At 38.8% G+C, this 6,532-nt stretch overlaps 1 long non-coding RNA gene across 1 annotated transcript; it reads right to left on the bottom strand.

The window, feature by feature from the left end:
• Positions 1-1,307: 1,307 nt before the first annotated feature.
• LOC118229014 lies at positions 1,308-1,783 on the bottom strand. The gene is made up of 2 exons (XR_004765596.1): positions 1,665-1,783; positions 1,308-1,536 (listed from the first exon to the last, which is right to left on the bottom strand). It is a non-coding gene; the product is annotated as an uncharacterized LOC118229014 (long non-coding RNA).
• Between the last annotated feature and the right edge of the window lie 4,749 nt (positions 1,784-6,532).

Here is a 6,532-nt window from a genome sequence, read left to right as displayed (position 1 = left end):
CTTCCAGGTTCTACTCTATATAATGTTACATCCAATCGAATTAACTTTTAAAATCAACCAGCAATTTGTAGCTACCTCCGAGTTGATGTTCATTTATCCTGTGGGAGCATATTTGGTCCCTATATTGCGGAGTTTGGTTTAATTTGCATTAATTATTGCAATATCAAGATCGCGATTTCCTGAAGGGACTACATATTGGAGCATATACATTGTCATTCAAAGTAAGTACCTGATTGCCTACTAATAACAACGCTAATCTAATGATGTTTACTGTCGACTTACACGTTGAAGACACTTATGAAAACAATGGCGTGTTCGCAAATTTGAGGTGAGTTTTTATGTCAGTCAGATTGCTGTGATAGCTAATTCTAAATCGTTTGGGGACCCATGGATAACTCGAGACCCATAGTTTGTGCCGCTGGCTTACAGGCAAGACAATGCAAATATTTGACTAACGTTAGGTTCACTTAAATTAGAGCACCTTTAGATTATTTCTGGTTATATTCATTTAGCTAGCTAGCTAACGTTAGCTAGCTAGGAGGTTTGCTTTCATAAGGCAATGTTATCGATAACGTTAGCTTGCTAGTTTGCTTTTATGAGGACGTTATAGTTGTGCTTTTATCTTAACTTGGCTAGCTAGATAGCAAAAATTATAATTGGATATAAGTCAACGTCCTTACCTTAGCTATCTATCGATACTTGATATACTACTAAGCTAGCTAGCTTGTGAAAATTCAGTCTCCCAAAAAGAGCGCATATCATGGGGGTAGCTATGGTAACGGGGCATGGTCTGTCAATCATAGCTAACTGACAGTTCTCATTACCACACCCAGACGGTTCGGGTGAATTTTTATAGTGGGAAATTTAGGCTTAGAAAAATATGTTTTAAAGTACATTGAAATGACTGAATAATAAAAAAATGATGCACATTTGTTTTGTTGTTGCCTAAAGACAACTGGGAAGTGTCACGTTCAACCACCATGGTACTCCTTTAAGACAGTTTGCCACACAAGTAAGCACAGGCAAGTTGTACTCTTAGCTACTTGACATTTTTACAATTATCTAAAACAACAACATTGACATTTGTCCAAATGTTTATTCTGGTCCAAGAAAAGGACACATTGTGGGCTTTTACCATTCAAATACAAACGCAATGTAACCTCAGATAAATACACCATGATATATATGCAACTGTCCTGATGTATTAGACAATTTTATGAACAAAAATAAATTTAAGACTATTTAAGACTTTTTAAGGGCTTGTAATCACCCTTAAAGACATGTCACATTCATGTCTTTAATGTTAATTAATTTTCAAAAATGCTTTCCATGTTAGCTATTTAATAAGGTTATAAGAGCTCAATAGAGTCTTATTATGTACTATACAGTTCCAAATCACACTGGCCAAATTCACAGGCCTCCCGTGCATTGTTCAACTTGGAATACAGTCACTCTTGTCTCAGGCATGTCTTGAGTGGGGGAGGCTGGACTGCGGGTTCTTCGCTGGGGCAACAGTCATAAGGCCATGTGTGGGAGCTGAAAGGATATGAACCAAGTAAGAAAAATACATTGAGTAACACACGCAGCAGGCTAAAATCGTAAGTGTGTTTTGACAATGACAGTCAATGAGCAAAGAGCTGTTTCCATATAATATCCATAACTACCTTCATTCTGATCTTGTGCTCTAGTTTCCATTTGAGCTGTTGCGCCAAATGTAGAGAATTCTGCAAAAGAAAATCAATTTAAGTCAGTATTTGGTGAAAATACAGAGAAATACTCTTGATTAATACTGATTACACAATGCACTGGCGTGAAGCCAAAGCCTATTTATTTATTTATTTTATTTTTTAAGGCCACGATTACACCAGGTATAGAGTAATAATGCTAGATGATTTTGCGGGAAAAAAGCAGAGTTTTTGTATTTCTAATGGAAATAATGTTTAGCTAAATGCTTTCAAAAGAGCGCAAAAATAGCTTTCAAAAGAGGCGCCAACAATGCTAGCTTGAAAAGGCTTGCTAGCTCTAGTTTGTCAAAAACCAAATGAAGACCACACAACTATTTTATATCATATTTATGATGCATATTTTAACCAGCATGTTGATATCTCATTAGGATGTGGACAAGGTGAATTACAGCTTTCAAAAGAGCGCCATATACGTTAGCTTTCAAAAGAGGCACTGGCAACAATGCTAGCAAAAAGGACATGAACAAAGGTGCTTTACTAAACAGGCCATCGCCGAGATAAGCTAGGTAATGTTAACTGGTCTTACATTACATTTGCACTGGGCTATTAGCGTTAAATACTCAAAATAGCAAATATGTTATCTAACAGAACACTAACTCAAATTAGTCCCAAACAGACGTCAGGTCTGAAAAGACGCCATTTCACCTGCTAACTTAAAGCATTAGCAACATTCAGCTAGAACTGCAAACATGCATGTTGAAAGTAGGACTCCAAAATTACATTGCAAATACTACTAACTGAAAAGGTCTCTAATGCATTCAGTTCTTCTTGTTAGCTTTCACGGCGGTTGGCATCCAGTATTGTTGCATTAATACATTCAGTTAAAAATATAAAGGCATAATGAAATGCTTACCTGCTCTTGAATGCCTTCAAACCCAGATTTTCCCACGGAGAATTTGAAATCACAGCGACCTTCTTCCAAGAGCACATCACAGCAATATGCGCATGTGATTGTCTTCTTCTTCTTGTATGACAGCGGGTTGTAAACACCTCACAGCTAGACCAATGAGGGTTTGTAGCTGGAGGGGAAGGTATCGCGTGTTCTCCCTTGGCTGGTGTGATTCAAAACCGGAGATGTTAGTTATTTTCCTCTGTTAGTAAGAACAGGGCACAATTATAATTAAGAATGCACTGGTTCCGTTGCCACGGGTTAGATATGAAGGCGCTGCTTCATATCCCGCTTAAAACTGGCCTGAAACGGATCAGTAGCATTCTGGTTACTCTCCGTTCGTAAACGGGGCTATGCTGTCATCAGAGATATATCCGATCTGTCGCCGGACTGTCAATATCCTAATGGGAGCATCAGAATACTCACAAATGCGCGGAACAACACAACAGATATATCCATGACCACAGCAAGAAAGCGTAACAGTTACTATGTTTTACTCTCGTGTTAATCTGACTCCATTTTACATGATAATTTAAAATTTGGCTTTAACTATACGTGGAACTTGGGAGTGGTTACACTCGACTCTATCTTGTGCCATTATTCCTCAATATATGCTCCCGGGTTTAGCACTATTGTTAAATCTCAGTTCGGTGAAGAATCCAGAGGGTAGGAGGCTGACCACCATAATACATGCCTTCCATGCCTGGCTTACATGGATAGTGCATAGACAGTTATGAGCCCAGGGCGGTGAAGAATCTATCGGGCTCCTTAAGGCGAATTTGGGGAGAACCGGCGTACAACGCCCATGGGTTCTCTTATGCCAAACAACACCAGAACCGATCCCACCAATCCCTTAGCGGGCAGATCGTGGTCACCTATCTAACTTGAAGACCCCACTAAAGACGTTTACTGTACTAGACCCCTGATCAGTAGGTCCTAGTCATAATTGCCCCCCTGAGTATTTAAACGGAATTTCGGCTGAAAAGAAGATAAAATGGATTAGAGTCATGAAGACCACGCAAGTTAAAATCAGAAGAATTTATTTAACAGGCAGGTAGGTTGTTATCTTTAAATTCAAATCAATTATAAGGTTTAAAAAACATAAATACCGAGGAAAAGAGTTCTTACCAGCCTGTTTAGTTACACACAGAACATCGAGTATGCGCAGTGCGGGAAGTCGATTGCGATCTTCCTTGTGAATCTACACACACCACACAGATTATGTGTAACGTGGGGAAATCGTTTACGATCTTCCCCGATTGCTTTGTCTCCCTTCCTTTTAAGCCAAATCCCGCGTTTGGTCTAGGCATTACCATAAATTAACCTGGCCGAATCATAAATCTCTAATTCCGGCCCCCACCATTTGGTGGCGGTTGTTAAAACAATTGGTGGGGAAATGTGGAAAAGGAGATGATTACCAGAGAGGACATTCCATTGTGTTAGTTTTTTCCTGAGTTATTGAAACTATGTTTTTTCAAATTCTATTTGGTTATTACATAAGGCATAATACAATAATACAATGAACACATGTGCATGGTTTGTAAGGTTTTCCGGGATTTGTAAATAAGATATACAGATGGTTTATAGTCCAGATCCAGAAAAGAAATACAAAGTGTAATGTCAGAGGGGTCCATATGTGGGCAGTGTGGTACTGTCCCGTGTAGTGCCCCCACCAGGTGCCGGTCGCTTCACCCTTTACGACCCCAAAATACCCACACCCACAACCACAGACAAAGAGACTAGTTCCCCTTATCTTGGTTGTGTCCAGGTGGTAACATTCCAGAGAGCCAAATGGCCTGCCCATTCAGAGGAAGTCCGAGTGACTTATTGTTTTACCACAAGGCTCTCGGGTCCTTTGAAGTACACGCTGCGTCCCAGCATGCTGGCTCGTTCAAATGTCAGCCTTTTCTGGGTCCCAGTTTAATTTCCCTCTTACAGGGTGGTGTACAGCTTATTGGTGAATTACCTACACCTTCTGCTCCGGAGTGTGTATCAGACAATAGATTTACACTCAAAAATCCCTTCACCCTAAACTATATTTTATCCTCCATGCTTTACACTTAGTCCTACTATAAAATTCCTATCCATGTCAGCCACCCTAGAACCCTATACCTGCTTATCCATATCCTATATTTAAAAATAAAATAATAATAATAATAATAATAATAATAAACCCTGCATTGGATATAATGTGTTAACGGTCCAAGCATAAACGCGCAGACAAATAGACAGATAGATATTTTACTGTAAGCCAATACGTAATTTACAAACGTTCTGACAACCTACCAGTAACGTTTCAAATGAAGTAAGGATGAAGACTGTGATATAACGTAATTGTTATGTTATTAAATTACATCGTATTTACGTAATTCTATAACGTTACAGCAACGTTGCAGCACAGTCTCCATGAGGACTGGTTATTTTGCGACCATAGAGCAATGTTGTCACAACGTCACCTGTTGGTAATGTTGCAACTTACCAAATTATGACCAAAGTGCAACGTTGTCATTACGTAGTGTGTTTGTAGGGTAGGGCCTATCCATAATACTAATCCAATTTGTGAAAAAAATAAGCATATATTATTTTTACGTAGTGGAGCTTACTGAGGATATGGCTTTTCTGACCGCATACCCTGTAGATGTTAGTTTGTTTGTGTGTGAGTCAATGATCACACTGACTTGGAACAAACCGCCAGTTTATTAAGAATATAAAAACCTGTGTGAGCAAAGCCGACACTGAGTGAGTATACTTGCATGACCGAACTAGGTGGAACTAAAGCACGTTGATTGGCCTAGCCATAAATACACATACAATTACGGTGGCTCATAATGAACAAACAGGACAAATAATCTACATCCTTTTCCTTTAGCTCACACCTCCTATATAAAATAAAATTAGCACTGGGTAAACATCAACATCACATAACATTTCTTACCATGTTGTTTTACGATTTTCAGTAAACAACCCAATAATGATATTCCTGGTGAAGACTATTCAACAGCAAATCAAGGTGGATGAACATATCACTTTAACGGGTAGGCCTATTCATAATGCACACCCGGTATAGAATTAATCATAGTCAATTTCCACAGACGCTCTTTTGCCTTTCATCTACGATCATTTTTGCACTGCAGAGAAAAGTCCACGGAAAACAGTGGATATGCTGCTACAGTTGCCTATATATTGTGTGACAAAAGCAAATTAACATTAGACCTTTGTTTCAATAAGAACAAAATAATTCACCCATATGTAGCCTATATCCTTTTCCCTGGGCTTCCAAGAAGTCCCAGACTATGGCGTATATGTCCCGATTGATGCTCTTTATTTTATCTTTTGTAGCCTACATTTATTGATTAAAACTATCACAAGGTCTCGTTTTGAATAGCAGATGATCTTTAGTAGGCATAGCTTCCTCTTCTGCAATATTAGATTGATGTAAAATGATTATGACAACACTTGTTATATTAAAACGTCATTCATAAGCCGTTACAAGTGAGACAATCGATTCGCTTGGCATCGATTGATAAACTTTTCAGCACCACAGTGAAGGCCAGCTCCAACTTACGACGTACCTTTGGAAGTGTCCCTTAAGGCAACTGTTAAGGTATAGTCTGGGAAACACTTGTAAAAAAGCGGTTTCCCTTTGAAATACCTTAGAAACCTTTGTAGAACGTTAAGGTACATCGAAACTCAGAAACGCAGCCCTTAACCGTTGCTTTCATCTGAAATCCTGGTAGGACTGATCATTGCCTTCATTGGACTGAAAAAAGGATTCCCTGTTCATTATTCAAGTAATTGTTTCATTGGTTGAAGTTACTTCTATTGCTCTGTTGATTGATATTGATATTTGGAGAGCTGATACTATTTCTTTTAAAAGGTATTCTGATACGTACACTGA

This window comes from Anguilla anguilla, chromosome 6, assembly GCF_013347855.1.
Source record: "Anguilla anguilla isolate fAngAng1 chromosome 6, fAngAng1.pri, whole genome shotgun sequence".
Taxonomy (NCBI): domain Eukaryota; kingdom Metazoa; phylum Chordata; class Actinopteri; order Anguilliformes; family Anguillidae; genus Anguilla; species Anguilla anguilla.
This window is presented reverse-complemented; position numbering and strand designations above follow the sequence as displayed.